We start from the raw sequence: 24,711 nt of genomic DNA, 5'->3' as shown, positions 1-24,711 counted from the left end.
CTCCATGTACACATTCAGGGAAAATTAAATTTGAAATTCAGATTCAATTTTCCTTATATCATGGTTGCATCTAGAATCTCTGTATATGTAAAGTTTAGTGAAAGACTTTTGTCCAGGAGTATTTGTGTGGTGGGAATGGATAGGGGTGTGTGGGTGTGTTTGTGTGTTTCTGCTTTTTGCAAAAGCAGAGTAGGCAGCTCACTTTAAAGCTGGGTTTTTCTAGGAAGTACACTGATTTTGATTAAATGTTATGTTTGCTGGGTTTTTCTAGGAAGTACACTGATTTTGATTAAATGTTATGTTTATTGAGGGGTGGCTGACAATATTGAGAAGAGTTTGACAATCTCTCAAAACACCTTCATGCTTTTTCTAGTGTAAACAATATTAGCACAAAAGCACTTTTCTTAATCTTAGCAAAACTTAATCTTAGCGAAACTTAATCTTAGCAAGAACTTTGAAGGTTAAAAACTATACAATGTACTGAACTTGTCAGAAGTAATGAGGGTAAAAAGGAAAAAACAACTATGTTAAAGAAAAACTGAGGTGTTATCACATAAATATGTCTCTGTTTCTATAGCTAGTGTGTGTGTGTGTGTGTGTGTGTCTCTATATGCTTTCTTTTTACATAGCATAATGCATATGGTCATTCCATACCATCATTTTCTCAGTAGATTATTGTTTTCAAACTGTTAGCTTTTGATACCACAGCTGTCCTCAGCATCTGATAATCAAAGCTTCTAAGATTCTCATCTTACTTTCTCAGCAAAATTTTACTGTTAGCAATAGTACCAGGATGTGCTATACCATATATGTCATGAAATATGTCTAATTAGAATTATGTAAAATGCTACAATGCCTATGTAGAGAATAATTTTCTGCCAAATATGATAGCATAGATATAAAATATAAGTGAAGACAGAAAATTTATGCATACATTTTTGGGAAAGATGTGGATAAGTATAATCATGCCCAGTCACTAAAACAACATTGGACTTCAGTTGCTAAAACTAGAAAAGAAAACAAATCCAAAGACCAAACTAAATGTTGTGTATGTGCTTTCTATATTGTACATACATTTTCAAAAGAATCTGAATTTCTCCCTGCCCACCCTGTCCAACATAAGCATCATTTTTTTTTCTTGGAAAAGCTACTCCTTTTCCCACTGTTTAACACCTTCATATTTAATACCCTTAAAAATTGTTTTTAATTAATTCTGTCAGGAAATGTATACTGCATATTAATCCAGCTCTCGCAAATATTTTTAGTAACCATGAAACTTAACCTTCTTTTCTACTAACTTATAGGTTCCCTTCCTCTTTTGAAGTTCTGTAAGCATTTACAATACATCAAGCATTTAAAGATTTTGAATGGTTAATTATTAAAAATTCCCTTTTGAATTGGATAGCACTCTTAGAGGCCATGTGGAAGAATCCAAAATTTTTTCATCACTAAAATGAAAATGATAAGTACATTAATCATTGTTTTTGGTGAGATTTGCTTATGTAAATCACGGTGTATGGCAACACATTCAAAACATGTTTAAAATATTGCTTTGAAAGCATTTCAATACATTTTTTAAAATTTGCAACTTTACATAAAAATTATTTGATGATTTTCAATGCTATCTCAATCTCACAAAGTGAGGAAGACACACATATTCTTTGTTTTGAATTAAAAATAATACTTGAATAGTCTAAATTTTCTTGCATCAGATTAAAATGTAACTTGACAACTTTCTTGCTAAATTAGTAGGACCTTGTTTTGTGGGGGTGGGCGAAGAGAGGCAAAAAAGTAGTAAAAATATAATTTCCATTTTTAATAATACAGTGATGTATTGCAATTGCAGTAATATAATTATATAATTTTTTTTTTCTCAAAGTGACCCAAATAGTTCCATTACCACTGTGAATAAGTCATTCAACCATTGTGGTTAGAGAAGTTTACTTTAACAATTTCCATGCTTAAGGCCTCTCACTAAACAATAATTCTGTGGTGGTGACTTTTTGGTGTGTCTAATTGTCCACAAAACCATACTTAAAACTGACATTTCATGTAATTTAGAACCAAGTATTTAAAATAGAATAAGAAATATTTACAAAGCTGATTATTTCATAAAAATAGGGATCTCTCAAATGTCAAAGACATAAACATATATGATATTAAATACAGGTTTATATATAGTATAATAAAGGACTGTGGTAAAAATACAAAAAATAGAATACAATTCCCATAAAATATAATTGGAAATAAATTTTAATATCACAGATTAATTTTTTAACAATCTGCCTTTATCAATTTATTGTTTAGGCATTTCCTAATGAAGGCAAACAGCACTAGCAAAACTTTCTAAATTTTCCTAATATTCTAAAATACTTATATATTAATTGCCATAGCGATAAAGTAATTATCCTGCGTATCTAGGTTTTAGATGTGTGACATTGACAAAGAACTCTGGATTTTAAACCTATATATTTTTTCTGAGGTAGACAAAAAAAGGGATCTTCATTGCGAGCCTTTCTCAAAATTAGTGTAACCCTCAGAACAGCCTGAGTTTTAGCTGGCCTCAGAGAATGTTTACAAAAACTGACGAAATTTCATCATTACGGCACTCCATGATTGAAGCCAACATATCCAATAAACCTCTATTGAACTTTGTGCTGAGGTTGTGAGCATGATGCAGAGATAATTTGGAGTGGGATGGTAGTATTTTGTTTTGTCCATAATGAGTTTTTGGTTAAAAAAAATTATACGCATATAAAATAGAGACTGATTTTTTCTTTTCTTTTCTTTTCTTTTCTTTTCTTTTCTTTTTCTTTTCTTTTTTTTTTTTTTCTAGTCTCAGAAAGCTTATAAAACTGCTTATAGGAGAGGGCGAGAAGGGGCCGCCGCCGGCCTCCCCGCCCCCGGGCAGTCGGAGGCTGCCTTGCCAGTGGCCGCCCCCTTCTTCTTGCTGTACCCAGGCGACGGAGGAGCCGGCTTCGGAGTGCGCCCGCCGCTGAGCAGCAGTGCTCCTGGAGGACCCCGCTGTCGCCTGCTGCCTGCTACCCTTCCTGCTGCTCAGCTACCTGAGCAGCAGCGCTGCGGCGGCAGCGGCAAGCACCATCCTAATTACCTCATGGCTAAGGAACACATGAACCTCATGAACACGGCCAAGCTGAGTATCAGGGGCTTGACTGAATTAGCTCTGAACCTGGAGAGAACTCTTGGCTCTGACTATGCACTTCTTCAGCAATTCTTTGTGGTGATGGAGCACTGTCTGAAACATGGCTTAAAAGCTTAAAAAAAAAAAAAAAGAAAACTTTTCTTGGACAAAATATATCCTTCTGGGGGGCTCTAGAACTGGTAGAAAAGCTTGTTCCAGGAGCCGCAGAGATAACAGCAAGTGTTAAAGATCTTCCAGGACTTAAGACGCCAGTAGGTAGAGGAAAAGCCTGCCTTCGTTTGGCATTAATGCAAAAGAAACTTTCAAATATATGAAAGCTTTGATCAGTAAGAAAGAACTTCTCAGTGAATTCTACGAACCCAGTGCCCTTATGATGGAAGAAGAAGGAGCCATAATTGCTGGCCTGTTGGTGGGTCTGAATGTAACTGATGCCAATTTCTGTTGTGAAAGGAGAAGACCTGGACTCTCAGGCTGGAGTTACAGATTTTTCAGTGTATCTCAAGGACGGGAACAGCAGTAAAGGTAGTGAAGGAGACAGTCAGTTTACTGCGATTCTGGACCAGAAGAACTTTGTAGAAGACCTGAACAGACATTTGAATGCTACTGTAAATAACCTGCAGGCAAAAGTAGATGCATTCGAAAAATCCAACAGTAAACTGACAGAGGAGCTTGCAGTTGCAAACACCAGAATTATTACCTTACAAGAAGAAATGTAGTGAGTTAAAGAGGAAAGTTCCTACATACTGGAATCCAGTTAAAAGGGTCCCAAGCAAGACAGAACTGCAGAAGAGCAAGCACCAAATGAAGCAAGAAAGCATTTAAAAGAAGAGACACGATTACCATTGGATGTTGAAAAAATTGGAGATGCAGATCAGCATGAGGCAGGAGATATGAAGATGCTGGTGAAGGATGTCTGTGGGAAGCAGGATGCCCTGGTATCTCTTCAGCAGCAGCTGGATGATCTCAGGCCCCTCAAGCATGAACTTGCCTTTAAGCTGCAGAGTTCAGACTTAGGAGTAAAACAGAAAAGTGAACTAAATAGTAGCTTGGAAGAGAAGACTAATCAGATGGCTGCTATCATTAAACAACTTGAACAAAGACTGTGCCAGGCTGAGCAAAGCTGTCAGTCTGCTGAGTTGGACAACTGGCTCTTCAAACAGGACTTTGAAGATAAGATCAACAGCCTGCATCTGGAAGTCAAGGAGCTCACCAGGCAGCAGAACCAGCTTGAGTTAGAACTAAAACAGGAAAAAGAAAGAAAATTACAAAACAACAGGAGTATCCCAGGAAAGGGTTCCCAGAAGCCAGAATCCAAGATGGATGGGAAGCACAAAATGCAAGAGGAAAATATTAAACTAAAAATGCCTCTGGAAGAAAGCCACAGACTGCAACCCCACCCTATGTTCACCCTATGGATGAACAGGATCAGCTGCTGCTCTCTGAGAAACCACAGGTGTGTCAGCTATGCCAGGAAGATGTCAGCCTAACAAAGAATGTGTGTAAGAACTGCAGAGGAACCTTCTGTGATGCCTGTTCAACAAATGAACTGCCTCTTCCTTCAATTATGAAGCCTGAGCGAGTTTGCAGCCCCTGTCACAAGCATCTGATGAAGCAATATTCCACCAGGCCATCGTAAGACTGGAGGCCAAGACCTGGACCGAAAAATTTATGCAAGTTAATCTGTACCTGTGTTTTAGGTGTCAGGATCTCCTAGAGGCAGTCCTTAGAGTCAACTACAGAGTTGAGAGTAATTAACTAGATCCAGGGAGAAAAGGCAGTGTTTGGGGTTACTGGAAATTTTGCTTGTTTTCCCTAATAATTGTATGAATAAAAGTGAACTCACTTGAGCCCTTCTCTTCTAAATCTGAACAACCTGACATTGAAGGTTTGCTTTATAGTGTACCTTTGGAAGGGCAATTCATTTTTATGATTAGTGATGATAATGCTGGGGTGGATATAGTAGAAGAAAGAGTCCAAGCAAATAAGAATAAAAAGGAAAACAATCATCTCCTTCTATAACATTTGCAGATTCAAGGGGGAGAGAGAGATGCTGAGATCAAAATGACAGCTGTTACATATTTGCCCAGGGGCTGTTAGACACAAACATTGTTTCCTCTTCACCCCTACTAACTACTTCTTTGAAGTATCTCTATGAAACTGTGAATCCAATCTCAGGGAAAAGAAATTCAAGAGTAATATAAATTCTGAATGTATTGAAAACAATATTATAATATAATTTCAGGACCAGAATCTTTTGGTCTTTATCTACAAGGGTTTTCATTATCAAAACAAAGAACATTTGTTTTTCTATTTAATGACTTCAAAGTAAATAACTGCCCTTTTCAGAATCTCCTTCCACAAAACAAACCAACTCTTCCCCATTCCCTCTGTCCTCTCCAAGTCATAATGGAAATTGTAAGGAGTTTTAAAATAGGGTTTGGCTTTTGCAAATAGAAGATTTTGAGTAAAGCAAAGTCAAATATAGAGTCAAACAAGTTTAATTTGTTTTCTTGAGACAGGGTCTTGCTTTGTTGCCCAAGCTGGAGTGCAGTGGTGCAGTTACAGCTCACTGAACCCCTGACCTCCTGGGCCTCAAGCAACCCTCCTACCTCAACTTCCCAAGCAGCTGGGACTGGCTTTTTTTTTTTTTTTTTTTTTTTTTTTGTGATGGGGTCTCATTGGTTGCTCAGGCTGGACTCAAACTCCTGGACTCAAGCAGCCCTCCTGCCTTGGCTTCCAAAGTGCTGGGATTACAGGCATGAGCCACCACATGTGGCCAGTTTAATTTGTTGATGGCTGAGAACAGTTAGCTCAGAATACTTATTGTATTGTTTTATGAATAAGGAATTCCTTATTCTGAGTCATGAATCAGATCTGATAGATGCTTTCTTGGAAAGGGCAATACAGTCATCCCTTGGTATCCATGGGGGATTGGTTCCAGGAACCCCACTGGATATCAAAATCCTTGGGTGCTCAAGTCCCATCATATAGAATGGGTTATATGGTATTTGCATATAACCTACATACATCCTCCTGTGTACTTTAAATCATCTGAAGATTACTTATACCTAATAAAATACCTACACGTCACTTCATTTGCATGGATTCAATATAGTGCTTGGTGTTCAGCAAATTTAAATTTTGCTTTTTTGGTACTTTGTGGAATTTTTTTTTCTGAATATTTTTTATTGGCAGTTCTACATGGATGTAGAACTTATGGATATGGAGGGCTGACTGTACTTTCGCAACTTTGAGTAACAAACTCTTTGGGGGAAAAGAGGGAAGTGTATTGAGCAAGAGATGGAAAGAAACATTATATACTATTTTTATTCTGTTACATGTGTCTGTAGATTGTTTGATTCTAATCAAGACCTTAGAAGAAATGATTCTGTGACTGGTTTAGAATTCTGGGGTGGAAACATCCTGGAACCATGTTATTTAATAAATTCTGTCTTCTGGAAAGGGTTACAGCCTGGGAAAGAGTTGTTATTCCAAAAGTCAGCCTGTTACTTGGTGAAGCGGAAGTTTAAGAGTTCTAGGGAAAAATAAAATCAAATAATTCTAAAAAAAAAATATGCCAGCTCTTTATACCACACATTTAATTAATATTACAGAATTCCTTATGGGAAAGAATATCTAATCATTTTCTTTTTAAATGAGAGGGCAACTCAGTCTAGTTATATGTCCCTATGATCACTGAAATATGACAGAATATATGATTTTATTTTCAGCTAAATGCTTCTGCACAAATGTATTTTTAAAATCAACAACTGTATTACATTTAATCAATTCTTTTATTTTAAAAATAATGAGGTTTATTATTAGTCTTCTCAGAGGAAACAAGTGAGTAGCTTTCAAGCAAATAAATGAATTATCTGTAAAATTGTCACTGACAAGGGATCTATATTTTACACATGTAAATAATAAAGAAATAAAAATCGAAATTGAAAAGCCCTGATACAGGATTATTTTAAATGTCTGCTTGGTCATTGTCTACTCTGAGACCTTTATGATACAATCATAAACACTTAAGTTGTTTGGTATTAAATTCATATTTTCTCATTGGTTTGATGGGGTTAAACTAGCTCTATCTATTCTACTAAACAGTGAGAATTTTCTGGAAAACAGATATAAGACACTCAAATCTTTAACTCAAAACCTAAAGTCTTCTATATTTTCTGAATGAAAGATGTATATAAATGATGTTGGCATACATAACATTTGTTAAAGAAAATTATTTCCACGTCCAAATTTCTAAATCAAATCCATGTTTCTCACTCCAGGTTTTAGACATATTTCATACTGATTATCCTGACATTCATCTTTTCTTGACTTCCTGACACAGGTATGACTCTCAGCAATCTAGCTGATGAATCTTGCTTAAAATTTCAATTACACATTGTCTCCTGCCCTATCAAGATTTATACTCTTTTAAGGCAAATTTCTCCTTTATAACTGATAAACTATGCATTCAGTATTCAAACAAGGTTATCAGCCCCTGACAAAAGAAGCAGATTAATGAACAAAAACAATTACTTTGACAACAGAAATCATAGAAGACAACTCTTTGAAGCGCATCATTCTCAATGGCATAGGAGATTCCCAAAGACCACATTTAAAAAACAAAAAAAGAGTCAACAGAAATGAGCTAATGTTCTCTGTGTACTTGGAAATGTAAATAGAGAGAAAAGGACAAAATACTTTTTAGGATTCTGGAATTTGAGCTGGAATGTAATAGGATATAAATGGGAAATAAAGCCCTTGATTATTATGAAAAGAAACTGAAAGAAAAAATCCACAGCAGTCTTATAGTAGAATAAAATAAGGTTTTGTTCACATATAATGATGTGACATAAAGGTAACACATTCTATCCTGGACAGAGCTCTACCATACGACAAAGATAATAAAGAACTAATATTTATTGAGCTTACTTAAGACATGATTATAAGGGCTTTCGTTGCATTAATCTACTTGATAGTCACAATAGACCTATGAGATAAGAGCTAAAATTTCCCATTTTTACAGATGGAAAAACTGAGGCTGATAACATGTCCTAGGTCAACACATTATAAATGTCAGATCCAGGGTTTGAACTTAGCAATTTGAAGTCAGAGTGACACTCAATCATTTTGCTTCCATATTCCTCTTTAGTTAAGTGATAAAGACAAATGTGCAACCTGAAAATATCAGGAACGTATGTTAAAGCTATAATTGAAGGATGCAGAGTGGTCTATGGTGACTTAGAGTGCGGAGCACTGTTAAGACTTTGTTTCTTGATCTGTGTGCTGTTTACACAACTCTGTTCAATTCCTGGAAGTCATTAAGATGTGCGCTTATAAACTGTTAACTTACATGTATATGATATTTAAGTGTTTTATTTCAATAACTATTTCCATATAATCAAAATTACATAGATGGAACATATGGTGGAAGATTTTCCCCAAGTGTGGCGAAACATAAAAGATTTAAAAGGATATTGAATATTTTAGCACTACTGTCAATAGGAGACAGTCAGTTAACTGTACCAGATATAACTATCTATATATAGAGAGATATAGATTGTATAAATATATATCTACATATATATAGACAGATATAGATAGACTGGTATATTCCCAGTCCCTCAGCCCTTTATTTATACTATATGATTTAAGAACAGGTATATTAGCATTATGATTATAGATTGTAAAGAAAAATGAACCGCATATTCTAGCATTGTTATTGATGCTAAAACTTTTTGAAATTATGGAACTGTATTTTTTTAATGCTTCATTTAAAAATTCATATTCATCTAATTGGTTGTGAGCGAAGAAAACACAATTTTAGCCTTAAGTGTTCAAAGCAAATAGCACACTGTCCCTTCAAGTGCTGGTGCTAAAATTAAAGAAATTTTCAGTCTCATCTTCATGGCAATGAGTCTCATTTAAAAAGTCATTTTTTCTCTAATAACATTTGCATACTTTATTTTTAGAATAAAACTTCAGATTTCTTCCTCTTGGAAAAATGCAATTTAATTTGTAATTTTAAAATTTGGTCCTTGAGTATTAATGTTAAGCATGATAAAATAGTTGCTACACATATGTGTGTGTGTATATTATATATATGTAGAGACAGGAGTTTGTTTTCTATCTACAAAAACTTACTTCTATATAATTTGCTACATAGAAGTAAGTTTGTAGATAAAAAACAAATAAATAAGACATAAAAGAGCTTCCTAGACCAAGCATAATTTCCAAATAGTTTACACGTATTTAGTGTTTCTTACTTTAATACTATTTTAAAAATCACTAGGATTTTGTTTTCCAGCGATCTTCACTCTCACCAACAGTTCTACGATAGTTCTTGGGAATTAAACTGTGTGAATTTGAGAAGCCCCATTCTGTTGACTGGGAATTAAAAGATACAACAATATACAGGTTACAGAAAGAGATTGCACCATGGTCTTATAAACTCTGATATTTTTTCTCTTCCTGTTCCCTATAAGCTGTGCTAACCGAAAAAAGAGTATAGAACATTTTCTTGATAGTATTTCTGTCTAGAAATGTGAAATAAATAGATGATATATTAATATTCCATTATTATTACCTTTTACTTTAAAAAATAGTAATTAGGATTACAGTCAGAGGTGAAGAAATTCTTCCAAGGATAGGGGAAACATATGGATAACCAGGGCTGTGGTAGGTAGAATATAGCCCCCAAAGATGTTCATATCCTGCCCCACGAAACTTATGAGTATGTTACACTACATGGCAAAGGGAAATTAAATTTTTGGATGAAACTAAAGTTGTCAATCACCAGAAAAAGTGATTATTCTGGATTATCTAGGCAGATCCCATCACAAGCATCCTTATCCTATTAAGGTTATTTTATCTACAAAAACTTATCCCATTAAGGATGCTTGTGATGGGATCTGCCTAGATAATCCAGAATAATCACTTTTTCTGGTGACTGACAACTATAGTTTCATCCAAAAACTTAATTTCCCTTTGCCATGTGGTGTAACATCCAATCACAAGCATTCTTAAAAGTGCAAATAGGAGCCAGGCACGGTGGCTCACGCCTGTAATCCCAGCACCATGGGAGGCTGAGGCAAGTGGATCACCTGAGGTCAGGAGTTCGAGACCAGCCTGAACAAACATAGTGAAACCCTGTCTCTACTAAAAAAAGCAAAAAATTCGCTGGGCATGGTGGAGGGTGCCTGTAACCCCAGCTACTTGGGAGGCTGAGGCAGGAGAATCACCTGAACCCAGGAGGTGAAGGTTGCAGTGAGCCGAGATCGTGCCATTTCACTCCAGCCTGGGCGACAGAGCAAGACTCGGTCTTAAAAAAAAAAAAAAAAAAAAGTGCAAATAGGAGGTTGAAGAAGATCAAAGAAAGAGTTTTGAGAACAAAAGACAAAAGGAATGTTAGAGTGATGTGACGTGAGAAGGACTAGCCCAGCAGTTGTTGGATTTGAAGATGGAGAAAGAGGGCCAAGAGGCAAGGGAAATGGGTGGCCTGCTGAAGCTAGAAAAGTCAAGGAAAGGGATTCTTCTCTAGAGCATTCAAAAGGGAACGTGAACCTGCTGACACCTTGATTTTAGCCGGGTGAGATATGTGCTGGATTGCTAACAGAACTATGATAAAATAATAACGTGGTTTTGTTTTAAGCACCTTAATTTGTAGCAATTTGTTACATCAGCAATAGAAAACTAATACAACCACTATGAGCTATATTTTCCAAGAAGCAAAACAGATACGCTGTTACAGTTAACTCCTCAAACTGCATGGGCATAGACTTGGCACCAGAACAAATGTTCAGCAATTTTGTTCAAAGCTGGGTAAGGAATCTCAAACTTATTCCAATTTATAAAATATAAAACATGCATCCACCAGCACATTGGTGTCGGAAAGCAAAAGAATATACTTCGCTGTGCACTGTAGGGGAACTGGCAGAACGAAGATTGGTTCCAACCAGAGCTCCTAATGCTGTCACTGAGGCCTGAAAAGCACCTGCTTACACATCATCTGCTTTAGTACCTCTGTCTCTGGTTATTGGGCAACGATTCAAATAGTACATTTTCTGCCAACCCAAAGCAGTTCTATTCCCATTCCCTGCAGATCGAGCTCTCCGAGCAGAAGGTCGTTGTGCACTAGCAATAACTTTGTAGTATTTTAATAAGGGATCCAAGAAAAAAGATTGAGTTATGAAGTACGGCTTGAGATGCAATTAATTCTTGCTCTTGCAAAGGTAAATGGGGACTCAAGTAAAGGAGAAATTTAAATTCCCCTTTTGCTGTTACCTATAATTGTGTTCTCTCAGGACGCAAATCAACAGAGGAGAAGAGTTGATCCGAGTCAAATATGTTGGAAAACTGCTTCAGTTCAGTGCTGCCAAAGTTGGCATCAGATTGAGCTGTCTCTGGTACTCAATTGCCAACAGCAGAAATGTAAGCCACAGAAAGAGGAACTTCACAGGGAGATCCTGAACTCTGTAAAAATTGTTCATTCATGAGTTGGCCAGAAGTAGATGAAAGAGACACAGTATACAGAATGAAAGTCTAAGGTGGGAGTAAATATTGTAAAACTATTATTTTAATGAAGAAATTTATATATTTGTTCCCAAGGTAGGTGTGTGTGTGTGTGTGTGTGTGTGTGTGTCTGTGTATATATATGAAAAAGATTAGGCTTATTCACATGCAATGTAGGAATCATTTCAAACAAGAAGTATTAATTTTGCTCCTAGAAGCCAGAGCATGACATAGTCATTGAATTGATTGGATCCTTACAAAATAGATCAGATTGTGTAGTCTGCCTGCCTGAGCTATTTTTTCTCTGCTCTTTTGCAATCAAACTAGTCATGCAGGGTAGTCTGACTCTTTTTGATGAAATGTCTGAGTAGAGTCTCTGTGAATCTGAATTTTTCCAGGTTCAAAACACCAGGGAAGAAAAAGTGACATTTATGTATTTTATAACTTATTTTCACTGTCTGTGATTATTTCAGATTGAATGGAGTTATGGAAATATGGGACCTTCTGACATCTCCTGACTGATGAACTATAGCTCTGATTTTTATGATGATTGATTTTATTTTTCAATTGTTTTGATTTCTGAAAATTTAAACACCCACTTAGCATGAGATTGATAATGGTTATTTGTCATGTAGAAAATCTGACTTAGATTTATGGAACTGCTTGACATATTTCAGAACTACTTGTACATGTGAATTTCTATTATTTTGTTCATATATGAATTTGAAATGAAACGGGAATATCTGCTATTATATTAGCGTGAGAAGGGCAAGTTCTTATTATTGGCACCACCATTTCTTATGACAGAAAAATACTGTAGTTTACTGCATTATTTCTAGAAGAATGGAGATATATATATATAATATGCCATTCTAGCAATATCACATTAGTGCAGGAATTACTGCTTTGAAGGGATATTTTCATATCCTCAAATAAGTTTTCAACCAGTCACCATATGTAATAAAAAGAAAGAACAGTTCATTCTTGGCCCCAGCTGGCCAACAGGCATTTATTATCAGTTACACTTACACATGTCAGTGTGAGTTCATCAAATCTGAAAGATTTTTCACCACCACTTGATATAATCATAGAAATTTTGAGTTGGATATGACCTAAGACATAAACTTGCCTAACCACTCACCTAAAGTAGAAATTATCAATGTCAATATCTCTGATAAGTGGTCATCAATCATATGTTTCAAATAGTAGAAGTGACTAGAAACTCAGCGCTGTTTGAGTCAGGTCATTTCTCTGTTGAACAGATCAATTTTCTAAGATATTCTCTGTTATGGTAAAGAATCTTCATCTCTATAATATCTTCATATTGGTTCTGTAACTAGCCTCTGTAGCTCTAAGACTATCATAGCTGCTACTATCTTTCTGTCTTCTTTATCTCAACATTCTGTTTACCTTTAATCCTATCTTTGCACCTTGAACATATTCTCCAGCAATCTTCAAGTAGATTGCTCACCATGTTTTGGATGCATGCTGATTGTTCAAAACATTCTTAAAACCTGACCTGACAGCTTAATTGGGTTTTTCCAATGTAGACTTTAGGGCAAGTTATTTGCTTTCAGTCTTTTTGAACACAATTATTTCATTGAAAACCATGATTATTAATTATTATATAAATAGTCTTGCTTGATTAGACCTCAAAACAGACTTTAGTTTATTTCATTTTATTCTTTCTAAAATATTATTCAACCAGAATTTCCCCTTCCCACTCCCCAACCCCTAACACACACATATTATTTTCAATTTTTTTTAAATACAAATGCAACACTTCACATTTTCCCTGTTGATTATTGCTGGGACATATTATTGTACTTTTTAAATGTCTTACGCAATGCAGTGGTAAGCATAGTACAGTGTGAACCTAATCTTTTAAAGCTTGGCTTCTAGAGGTTCATTCAAGTCATCCATTTAAAGAAATAATACATTTTGGCAAGAATGAGGTGAAAGACAGGTCTTTATGACATATTATGAAAAGCCTCCTTCTCTTAATTATCATTCTTACTATAACATATCTCTGAAATGATATGAAATTCCTTCTGATACTTGAGATAAAAATTTCCTGAAACAACACAAGATATCATTAAAATGTGTAGGTATTTCCTCATTTTGTATGTTCTTACTAAAACTTCAATTACTTTAACATACATTCGTTTCACCCACTTTAGTTTGAAGGGCATTTTATACCCTGTTAAACATCAGCATTATGCTAGCTACTCTTACCATTTAGGGACAATCTGCTGCATTACCTCAGAGCATTTTGGATAAGCATAAGACTCGTTCTCAATTCCAGGTTTCCTGCAACCATTATTTTTGGTTGGCAACATTATTTTTTATTCATCCTTTGTGATGGATACTTTTTAATATTTTATGTGTAGTGTTTTCAAGTATTATCTTTTTGGAGACATACTGTTTTTCACTCTAAAGGTCTCTTCAGAGTAAAAACTTATACATCTTTAGAAATAGGAAAGTTAAAATAAGTGAATAAATGACTCTTAAGCAATGCATTTTTTTAGATTCATTCTTTTTCTTGGGATATAATTATCTCACAATGTATCATAAAAGATTTTCCTTTTTGATGACATTGAGAAGTATATTTCTAACTTTTCAGGTACAAATATTGGTCTTCAAGTTATCTCTTTCAACCATTGTCATCTAATTCTAAGTTGTCTACTCCTTGTAAGACTCCTAATTCCTTCTTTTCTGTGGGCTTGAAGTAAATCCACAGTAGCAGCTTCCATTGTTTCTTATGGCTTCCACAAAACAAAATTTCAAAAAATAAGAATTCATCAGATATCCCATTTGAAGACTTGTTTTTCCACAAATGCTTCCATAATGACCCACTAGTTATTCCATAATTGCCAACTCTGCAGCCTATTTCAGAAGTTTATAAACACTACTTACCATTTCATTTAATGAGTTAATATCTACATAGTTTATACTGATGTTACTTACCATGTTTTGTTAATTTGCAAACACTCTCCTGGGTTTATACACTAAGTTTTCTGGATATATATTTAGTTGTAACTATTTCTCTTGCCCAATCATTCTATTAAGTCTGTTTGTGATTAATAATACACACACTTTCTTGGAAATAATATGATCAAGAGACCAATTTTACTATGTAGGAGGAACAATAATATCCATTAATAGTCTAAATGAATAGGCAGGAGGACAAGGCACAAGAGACAGATCAATAGTTTCACAGTGAGTTTAGCATTTTCAAGCGATGGAGAGTCTTCTTGTTCTAGATACATTTTTCTTTCAGGATCATATCTTCTCTTTCTTAAAAGTAAAATTAGACAGAAAAAAAGATAGTACACACTTAATATCCGACCATGGCTAAACTTTGGAAAATACTGAGATGCAAATACTACCACCTCCTTTCATGAGTCCTCAAGTATACCTAGGTACACATACAAACAAGAAAGCAAGCAAGTGTAACTGTAGTTGAATCTGTGTGTTATAATCACAGTGTTATTAGAGTTCTGAGGAAGGAATATCATATTTGGGTGTTACAAGCAAGGGCTGTTTTTGTGCAGATGTTATGGGCCAAAAAATTGTATCCCCCCAAAAAATTAACACATTGAAGCCCTAACCACCTTGGAGATAGGGCCTTTAAGAAGGCAATCACGGTTAAATAAAATTATAGTGTGGGGCCCTAATCCCATAGGGCTTGGGTTCTTATAGGGGGAGAAAAAAACCTTCCTTATAATGATAATACTGTGACAAGATTTTTCTTTTCCTTAACTATATTGTACATATAATGATGAATGTAATGGAATAATATATTTGTTAATGAAAAATCTATAGATGATGAGTAAGGAATTTTCCAGTGGCTGTACCTGTTACTGTTAAAAATGCAATGTGGCAATATGCATGGCAACAACTCAAGGATTTTTTGAGCCCATGGAGATCTTCCATCACCAGATATTACAGGAGATAGAACTGATGTGCAGCACAGACCCCCTCCCTGCATCTCCTGCTACTGCTGACTCAACATACTGCATGTGAACATGACACGCTTTGTGACAGCACACCTGCCTACCACACCAGCCAAATGGAGCCCTAGTCTTCATTCAAATGAAGCTAATCATTAAACACGTTTATTTAGAAACCATTTATGTTTTTCATATTTATAATGTAGCATACATGTAAAACTCATGTGTTCACTATAATATATGCAAGTCAGAACTGAACTGGTAATAAAATGGCATGGAAGAACTCAAATGACTCGGAAGTCATACTCAAAATGATATATCAGTTCTTTGAACATGTGAATTATTGTATTTATCTTTGACATCCACTTTTAATTTTAAGTCATCGTATTTTATTTCAATCTCATTGCATCACTTGCCTTTTACCATTTTGGAATACAGTACAAAAATTCCTGGCTATTTCAATATTATCTATACTTCAGGCCAAGAGTTTTCATAATATAGTACATTTCTCTTCCTTTCAAACAAACAGCCAAACCTATAAAATAGGCCTTACTTGTGTTCAACAATACTAGGGTTATTGCAGTTTTATATTCTAAGTTTTTGAAAAAAACTAAGAAATACTGAGCCTAGATATAAAGGTCATGTAGCACCGTGTACACAGATACTCAATAACTTTGTGTTTCTTGAATTACAAAGTTAGAAAGGCAAAGGGAGACAGGAATTGTGGCTGAACTCACAAAAGCATGAGCAGTAGGATAGAAAAACGTGCAGCTTTTCCTCCTTTCCTCTTCTACCTATGAATAAACTTAGTGAGACGGAAAAATAACCATGCACTTCATCATGCTAATCAATACAAATTTTTGTTGAAAGTTTATTATGTGCAGAGCATTGTTCCAGATCCTTGGGGATGTAAAGAGCTACAAAACACAGATCCTGCTTTTAAGTGTCTTTAATTTGGATGAAGAGTTAAAACTTATATGATACATAAAACATATTTTTTGGATTCAGAAAAGAATGAGAAAGAATATTTAACTTACTATAAAAATGGATTGATTAGAAGTTAAACTTTCTGAGGAGTTCACATGATGTTTTCACTTTGCTTTGTCCTGTTTCCTACTCTTCTTTAGGAAAATATTTCAAGCTTAGTCACGCTCAGAGTGTGCTATAAGACTGTAATGTAGGGTAGGGGAATTCCCCTAAATACTCACACTCAAGTATAGCATGATATTTTAAAATAAACTTACACCAACTCATTCCCTCTGATCAGCAGGAGTATTTTAGTGGAGATAAATAAATTATACAGAATTTTATATAATTACATTAAGCCAGATGTGTTTCTATGAACATACAGCATGAACTAAGATTGTCTATCTCCATATAAATATAGTAGAATAAATGCAAATGAGCCATAAGCCAAACTAAAATTCAAGTTACATCTTGATAAATAGTTATAAAATGTTTTAAAGAGGGATTAATGAAAATATGAAATTTAAAAATGAACTAAAATATGGGAAAATATTTAGTTATTCCCAGTACGAAGAATTTATAACCATGAAGACAGTGTAAAAACTCACAAAGGAGACTATTAAAAGTATTGTTCATATAAGAATTGGAAAATATAATATCAAAAGCTAACTTGGAAAGTATATGTGTTCTTCACATATCAAATATTTACAATTGGTAAAGGAAGTGAATATGTTTTAGTATTAAGTGAAAGGATGAGGACACTCATCCTTACTATAGATAGTAAGATCTAAATTTTTATGCTTATTTTTCTTTCTGTAGTTATCTAATTACCTATATCCATCATTTAGCTATCTATCCATCCATATATCTACGTGTAAGATATGGTTTTATAGTAAATCCTACAGAGTTAGAACTTTATGTAGTTCTTAGTTTTTCTTTATTTTTTTCTGTGTTTTCTAAACTTTCTGCAAACTCTAGATATTGGTATTTTTATAATGATCAGAAAAGGAGTGTCAGGTTAGGTGATAAATTTCTACAGCATTTCTAGAAAGTTATTGGTGCTGAAATATTTTAAAACACTTAAAATCATTCAGTGTTCTGTGAGCTCTTTATTTACTTTCATAAATCTGCCCTCAGGAACAAGTCAGAGACATAATGAAAAGTTATTTGCACAAGTAAATTAATATCAGCAGTGCTTATAAACCTTTGGAAAAAATCTAATTGTAAATGATTGGAACTTGTTTAAATTTTGTTTGAACCAATCATGAGATGGAATAACCAGGTAAATCATACTGAGACTTAATATTTAATGACTTGGGTGCATGTTCATAATATAATACTAAGAATAAATGAATATGAACACTATATGCAATATAAATATGAACACTCCAGTATAGATCAATAGTCGCTCATTTGCAGACACACATTTCGGTTCACGTAGGTTTTATATGATCATGGAACCATATCACAGGAAAATATATTAGTATAGGAGTGCTCCAGTAGTATTTTGATTTTTCTTTGTTCTATTTCATATTTTTAAAATTTTACAGTGAAATTTTATTGTTGTTATACTCAAATAAAAAGATAAATGTGAAAGAAATTTGGGCTGGGTATCAATCTCCGTATTAGGTTTTACAGTAATACGTTTAAGAAAAATGGTAGGGTATTTTCTTATTGAGCCTAACATGTAATTATATAAGAAAGACAGAAGAAAACTGAAAATAAAAAAATGTAGTTAGCTCCCTGTGAGTGTGTGAATTTCTTAACGACCAGAATACACACACTAAACAGTCTTCTGTGGTTGAAAGATAGACTCATAGTTTAGGAATGAGGACATTGGAAGCTACTCAGAAGTCATTTGACTCCCAGCAGGGCTGAATGAGCACTGGTATTGTATTGTCTTGTGGCTGAAAGACTAGCCTGAAGGAAGTTACCCTGAGTCATTTCCATGTGCTGGGTTTATGCTGGGGTCTACTGGAGAGTTTTTCTGTAAGTACCGTCATGAGTCTTGATGGCCAGCAGACTCCCTGGGCTCATGCAAGCTCCTAGATGCCAGATTCACAGATTAGACACACAGGATACATATCGACTTTTGATGAGCATCTCACTAACTATGCTATTTCAACCTTATGTAACTACCAAGGGGTTCGGGAGAAAAAGAAAAATAAGTCCTTCTGTTTCCCTAAACTCCTGAAACAACTTAGGCTGCTGTATTCTTAAATAATTTCCAAGGTTTTATAGCATAATTTTGAAATTGAAGAAAAGTCAATGGACAGGAAAAGACAGAAAGCAGGGATGACTGTATTTTCCACTTGTTTCAAGTAACAAAACAGATTCAATCTGGCTATAACAGCATTGTATGTTTGAGTAAGAAATGACTATGTATTTGAAATAGTTTTTTACTTAAATCCTAAAAAAAGAGACAAAATCCAGTTTTTAAAATTTCCTAGCTTTATGACATTTTTAAGTCATTTAACCCCTCAATTTCTGTTTCCTTTTCTGTAAAATAAGTCTAATAAAATCTAATTTATAGTTTGGGGCAGGCTTTAAGTAAGATCATTATTTTAGAAGTGCAACACAAAGCATCAAATAAATATCACATGATTAGTTGTTCACCGCTTTTTTTTTCTTTTTACTTAAGACCTGTGGTCAGTGGAGAGTATGGAACTTAGTGTCAACAGTACATGTGTTCTGTCCCTAGATCAGCTACTTATTAACTGGAAATTTTTAAGCCTGGGCTTAAATTTTGTTTTCTATGAGATGGAATAATGTTATCTATATAAACCACGGAATGCTTAAAGATAATGAAAAGAATATGGGGGTGTATTGTATTTTATCATTTAATTTGCATACAATCATCACTGTGGTCTCTAAAAATTATGTGTTATCAAAGATGATACATAAATTTCGCAAGGTCCCACAAGTGGTGAGAGGTAAAAGGCAGTATTCAACTCTAAGTTTTTTCTGAATTAAAGGTCTCTTCCCATTCTTTCATACTAACACCTAATGGTTGAGGTACCTAGAAGCTCCCCACCACCCCTTAGATTGTGGTGCTAGATAGCTTCACTGCTTTGGGTCAGGGTCTTTATCAGTAAAATAATAAGCTGTTTTAAAGCAGTTCTTTATAATCTGGATTAGTTTGAGGCTTATAGGTTCCTCAAGTCTTCTCAGGAGGAACTTTGAGGGAAATTGAGGCAAACTGGAAGGTTCTAACTTTTTTGTTACTTCAAAAAGAACAGCTTTTCTCTTATTTATTTTCTTATTTATATGCATAAGATTTCATTTGTACAGAAGAATCCATCATTAAAAAACAAGCTTGAGAACTACTAGACTGGATGTTCTCAAAAGACCACTTCATTCTCAAATAAATAAAGAGTCATGAATTAGTCAGAAGGTCAGAAAAAAAAAACAACAGATCAGTAAGCAAGTGAATTTTGAAACCATGGAAATGTTTACCTGACACATGTGCTCAACAGGAGTGGATGGAAGACTCAAATTTTGTGACAATTGTTTATACTGCTATGTAAGTGCTTAGATTGAAAACGCCAAAATGCAGAAGCTTAATTAGCTATGTGAGTAGGCCTAAGAGAGTAGTAGGCAGCTTATTAAGTAAGTGTATTAGTAAATATGTTAACAGCAAGGAGGAAGGTTGGAATCAACAAATTAAAAAGCAGATGTCCCAGGAGCACCTACAAACCAAGAGAAGTAGGAAGAAGCATTAAGAAGGGTAATCAAACACTCAACAAAATCACTGATAAAACCAATCTTTATGCCTCATGTACAGATGACTGATATAGCCAGAAGGAGCAGGAATGCATCTCTAGGGACCTTGAGGTTTAGAGCTAGAATTCTGAAGGCTGCAAGCAAATGTTTTTTATCACATCTTCTGGTTTATTCACCCATTCACTCAGTAATTCACTCTACATATATTTATTAAAGATGGCATAGGAAATAAATAACAGATAAAAGAGATGGTATTAAGTAGTCAAATTGACTGGGACTATTATTTATAATGTCAAAATAATCAGTTCTCAGTAAATGACAGAATTCATTTAAAATACATGAAAGATAATGTTGGGAAAGATCCATTAATGTGGTAAAAAAAATTTTTAAAAGACATGAGTGTGTGTGTGTGTGTGTGTGTGTGTGTGTGTGTGTGAAAGAGAGAGAGAGAGAGAATGAGAGTGAGAGAGCCTGAGGGACGATGATTAGTAAATCAATAAAACCAGATGCCCTGAAGAAGAACCTGTGTTATTCTCGGATGCTGTCCATCTTTATTACAGCCACCATAGGCACATTCTCTACCCTGGATTGCTAGAATTGCCCTTCTAACAGGTCTGTATGATTCCACTCAACCCCTGAAGGCTCATTTTTTCGCATAGCAAGCAGAATGCTCTTTAAAAAGAAAACACGCACAAAAAATTCACTGATAGTAATTAATGCCACTAAATTGTACACTTATAAATAGTTAAAATGGCAGGGCGCAGTGGTTCACACCTGTAATCCCACCACTTTGGGAGGCCGAGGCAGGCAGATCACTTGAGGTCAGGAGTTCAAGAACTGCCTGGTCAACATGGTAAAAACTCGTCTCTTCTAAATATACAAAAATTAGCTGAGTGTGGTGGCTCATGCCTGTAATCTCAGCTACTCGAGAGGCTGAGGCAGGAGAATTGCTTGAACTTGGGAGTCAGAGGTTTCAGTGAGCCAAGATCGTGCACTCCAGCCTCCCAGACTGGGCGACAGAGCAAGACTCCATCTCTAAATAAATATATGGTTAAAATGTCCCAAATGCCTATCAACAAATTATAGATTAAAAAATGTATGCACAAACACTTAAATATTATTCAGGCTTAAAAGGAAGAAATTCTGACACATAGTAACACAGAAGAAACTTGAGGACATTATGTGAAATAAGTCAGTCACAAAAAGACAAATACCGTGTGATTGCACTTACATGAGGTTTCTGGAGCAGTCAAATTCATATAGACAGAACATAGAATGTGGTTAGCAGGGGCTGGTGGGAGGAGAAAAGAGACAGTTGTTTATTGGGTAGAAATGAGTACGGAGTTTCTGTTGTGCAAGATGGAAAAAGTTCTGGAGATGGATGGTGGTGATGACTGCACAACAATGTGAATGTACTTAACACTATTCAACTTTCACTAAAAAAATGGTTAAAATGGTACATTTTATATTACTCTATTTTACCATAATTTTAATAAAAATTTTAGTGATTAAAACAAAGCAAAACGGATTATATACTGTAAGCCTCCAATTATATACTAGCCACTACTGTGTTACAAATCTCCTCCTTGTACAAGTCCTGCTCTCCCTCCAACATAATCTCATGCCACTTTCCTCCCAAAATAACAAGACTGGCCTCTGGGCTTTTGTCCATTACTCAAGTCAATCCAGCCTTAAGGAGTTTGTACCAGCTATTCCAGCTGAGACAAATATTCCTTCCCACAATCTTTCTATGGGTAGCCCATTCCTATCCTTTACTAAGTTTACATATAATTCTTTACTAACCACACAATATGAACTAGCTACTCAGACATTTCCTATTCATTACTCTGTTAACATTCTGCTATATATGTGAGTTTAGAACGTTTGTATCTCTTATTTATTCATGGTATTTTCCATGACTAGAAGTTACCCGGTACATAGTAGGTGTTCTCTCTATATTTATTGTATGAAATGTGTAAATATGTGTATATATATATATTACAAAAGCCAATTGTCAAGATTATTTACAGTGCAAATCAATACAGAAACAATACCTATGGATTAGGAGTACTATTATAGGTGCTTGGAATATGTGAAATAAGGAATGCTTGTCTAAAATTATCATCTAAATGAACATAATTTGTTCTCACAATTGTTTTCAAGCCTTGGTGAGATAGGGCTTTTTTCTTAGAACCATTAATGAAAGGATACTTCACACTAGAAAGAGAACTAATACAGAGGGAAGAAAGAGGAATAAAATGTAACACATACGTTATGCACTTTTTTATTTAATCATCAAAACAACTCTAGAGTATTTTAAAACATTTTATACCTGTTTGTCACTGACTGGAACTGAGACTCCAAGAAAATAAGGGGCAAGCCTAATGGCATTAGAGCTCATGATGGAGATGAGCATCTAATTCAAAATGCCCTTCAAACAAACCAGATTGGAAACATCTTTGAAAATTTATTTAAAAAGCAACAAGCTCTTTTTAAAACCAGGATCTTATATAAAAGCCCAATATGTAAAAGAGGAAGAAAGTGAAGCTTTTTTTATTCTGTGGCTTTCATGGTCAGCTGAATTTCACCTTCTAAACAACCATGTTTCCTTTGTATTTTTCTATATATTTATGCAGCTTTAGGCAAGTCTTAAAGGCTTACAGATCAGTCTGTCTCCTTAAAATCACTCTGCCTATGTTGGCTCTGTGTGTTTCTTTGTTAATTTCATTGCTTCTCCCAAATTTAGCTAAAGGAAGAATATAGAGACAAGAATATTGTTAAGAAGAGGAGATTTGTTTTAAAGCTATATTTGCTGTTTTACTTGGATTACATGTTCATTTAAAATATATTTAAGTGGGCTAATGGAGGTGGTACTACATAATTATTGATTTTTAGTTAATTTCCAGTAGACATTAAAAGTTCAAAGTTATTATAAGCTCCAAATACTGATCAGTTAGAAACATACATACATACACACATACATACAGGTATGACAACATACATACATTGTTGTTCATTCTCTTTTTCCTGACTTATGTTCCCTAGTCATTCCCATAATAGTCATTGTTTTGGAAATTCCTGGTTACTGACTCAAATACAATGTTGAAGAATAACGAACGTTCACCTCCTGTAACAACCAACAGAAATACTGGCAGCAAAGTAGCACCAATGTGATGCGCAAATGTGATGCATAGAATTACAGTATAGTTGTCCCCTTTTTTGCAGTGACTGGGGAAGTGAAGACGTGACACCCCAGAAGTGAGCTGCAAGGTTGCACTGGTGGTGAAATGCCAGCTCATGTGGGGGCCAGGTACCAGGCTGAGTTGACTGTTCCTGTTGCTATTATGGCCCTAATTTGCTACCTTTTCACAGCCATCCTCCTCCCTGTTCACAGGCCGCCCGGGTCTCATGACTCCTGGCATTTGCTAGCTGTGGAGCATCATTTTAGGGCTGGCACAGGTATCTACCATGTCACAGGCAGAAATCTTAATTATGTTCATTTTCTTTGCCTTACCCAGGCTTTATGATTTTCGCCCTCAAACCTTTCAAATCCTCCCAAACGATCTAATTGCAACCTTTTCCCAAAGGGCTACCTGTCCAAATTTCTAATCACAGCACAAACATCCAGACAACCCATAAGTTTCTTTTCAAGTCTTAAACAGAACTTACTTGAACTGTGATCCAGGGAAATTTCTGACTTCTCTATTACTGGAATATTGGAAAAAAACATATTTTCTAAAAAGGGATCACACTACCCTCTTTCTCTTATCAATTTTATGTAGTACTTATAAATTAATTCTACTCTAAATCTCATCCCACCCCTAAATTCCTTCTGCAGGAGATGGACAGGGACACCATCTTTCATACAGAGCTTTGCAGTTCTGTTCCAAGGATGGGTCACCAGTGTGTTCATCCTGCACCCAGAATAGTGTTTCATTAAGTCAGGGCCATTTTCTCCCTGCACTCCAGAAAGCATGGAAGTGAGATCCATGCCTGGCAGTTTTTTTTTTTTTTCTGCTCTGCTGTTGATAGGACTATAAATTTGTGAAGTTAATCCTTACACTTGGACATTTTTACAGTCCTTACAATTATAAATTATAAGCAGTGATCACCCTTGTATTCTTTATTTTTTCTTTCATTATATTATACTATATTATTTACTTGCAATGTGTTTAATATCTTATACTAGTGGTATATTTTATTATACTATACTATTTTATGTCTACTTTTTTGTCCATTTTCTATCTCATGCATTGTATTAGAAGGTCATTGAGAATGAGAACTGTTTTCACATTGAATATTATGCATTGATATATCTCCAACACCTAGAAGTACTCCTAGCTCACAGTATTTCCTCAGAGATTTAAAACATTTAATGAGTTTTCATGAATTGGA

The 24,711-nt window shown here is 35.0% G+C and overlaps 1 pseudogene; it reads left to right on the top strand.

Annotated features, from left to right (window-relative positions):
- The first annotated feature begins 3,062 nt into the window (after window positions 1–3,062).
- On the top strand, window positions 3,063–4,799 carry LOC100583681 (annotated as a pseudogene).
- Window positions 4,800–24,711: the final 19,912 nt, after the last annotated feature.

This window comes from Nomascus leucogenys, chromosome 2 (assembly GCF_006542625.1).
Source record: "Nomascus leucogenys isolate Asia chromosome 2, Asia_NLE_v1, whole genome shotgun sequence".
Taxonomy (NCBI): Eukaryota; Metazoa; Chordata; class Mammalia; order Primates; family Hylobatidae; genus Nomascus; species Nomascus leucogenys.
The sequence above is the reverse complement of the archived record's forward strand: the minus strand, read 5'-3'. Positions and strand labels throughout refer to the sequence as shown.